Source organism: Poecilia reticulata, linkage group LG6 (assembly GCF_000633615.1).
Source record: "Poecilia reticulata strain Guanapo linkage group LG6, Guppy_female_1.0+MT, whole genome shotgun sequence".
Taxonomy (NCBI): Eukaryota; Metazoa; Chordata; class Actinopteri; order Cyprinodontiformes; family Poeciliidae; genus Poecilia; species Poecilia reticulata.
The window spans coordinates 26,082,646-26,084,382 of NC_024336.1; the positions used below are offsets into that span (position 1 = coordinate 26,082,646).

General features: G+C 39.1%; 1 protein-coding gene across 5 annotated transcripts in view; it reads right to left on the reverse strand.

Annotated features, from left to right (window-relative positions):
* The window catches only part of syt7a (synaptotagmin VIIa), a 102,807-nt gene that overhangs the window by 9,328 nt on the left and 91,742 nt on the right, over positions 1 to 1,737 (reverse strand). The gene's annotated exons all lie outside the window — the stretch shown is intronic.

Consider the following 1,737-nt stretch of genomic DNA (forward strand, 5'->3'; position numbering starts at 1 on the left):
TTCAGAAGGGAGGCCCAGACTTCCCTCTCCCCAGCCACTTCTTCCAGCTCCTCCGGGGGAACCCCAAGGCGCTCCCAGGCCAGCCGAGAGACATAGTCCCTCCAGCGTGTCCTGGGTCTTCCCAGAGGAGGCCTCCTCAAATATTTGTAATAAAGTTACAAATATTTTATATTTGTAACTTTCAAATACAAAATACTTTGTATTTTGAAAGTTGCAGATTCCAACTTTCAAAATACAAAGTTATCTTTTTTGTCTGCCCTTTTGCTTAAACTGCAGCTAATATGCTACATATTTTTAAATATCTCAAATTATATCTTTCTGGAAGTAAATACAAATTATGTATGACCTATAACTAAATTTGAAGAAAGATTTTTTTTAAATTGCATGAATTATTTAATCCACGGAATAATTGTCAGAAAGAAAACCTGTGAGATCTGCAAGACTGTTGGAATTTATGGATTTTATGAGAAAACTGAGTTGAGTGTCATCTGAATAAAACTGACGACTTACGCCGTAAAACAGATTAGTTGTGATGTGCCACAGTGGTTATTGCTTTTGCAAAACCTTGGGTCATTCCAACTTATGCATCCTCAAAGGCATTGCAACTCATTTCTTTGTTTACACCAAAGTTAAGATGGTGCTTAAAAAAGGTGTTTAAATGTAAACGGTTCACAAAAATCCAATGTGTAACAAGTAGCAAAATGTTGATCCCTTTTTGGGCAAAAATACCCCAAAAAACATTGATTTAGAAGTCAATTCACTGCGTATTAGAGACACCAGTGATTTAGTTGAAAACAGCATGACTCAGAACTTAATAACGCTAAAGGTTAGTTACTGCCCAACGCTGCAGCTTATCTGTTTTTTAAAGGTTTTTGTGGCACTGGTGGCCTTTATACAACAGTAGATGTTCAGGAGGAATGGCAGAGACAGAAGGGGAAAACATGCAGCAAATGGTCCAGGGCCAGGAACCGAACCGAGGACTGCAGCCTCTTTGTTGTACCATCAAACCATGGGGTCCTCTTGTTTTTGTGTTTAGCATTTCTGCAATAAAAACTTTTTTTTTCTCACTCAATCTAACCATTAGCCAGAAATAAACACTCATGTTCATGTGTGTCCTGAATCAAATGACTAAAATCAACATTTTAGTCACATTAATTACTGAAACGTGTATGGAAAAAGATTTAAAAGGGGATATTATGTTTTATTCCAGGCACATAGTGCCATTTAATAACACGATCAAGTAACTATCTTTAAGAAGCGCCTGCTCTTTCCAACACTCCACTTTCAACACGTCACCGTAACAATGTCCATTCATTATGCCAACTACAACCATTCTGAGGAGCCCTGGACTGAGACTCACAGTTACCCCAAGAGTTTGCACGTTGCTGCTGCCACTAGTCTGGAGGAGTTTGCAGCTTGTTTGTGGAAATGGGCAGCACTTTGTAGACCAGGAGTTCAGACACCACTGAATGGTTGTCATGTGAGAGTCAAGGATTTCTCAAACATGGATGAAAGAATAAAAGCAACACACCAGGATAGGATTTTGATGAGGGAATAGTATAATAACATCATATAAAGCTCAAAAAAGATTATTTTAAATAATATTGCCCCCCCCCCGTTTAAGCAGTCACATATGGCTGGTTCACAGAAATTGCTTTTAGCCACATATTTTGAGTGGAAAACCAAGACCTGAGGCAGAAGGGAAGGGAAGGGAAGGGAAGGGAAGGGAAGGGAAGG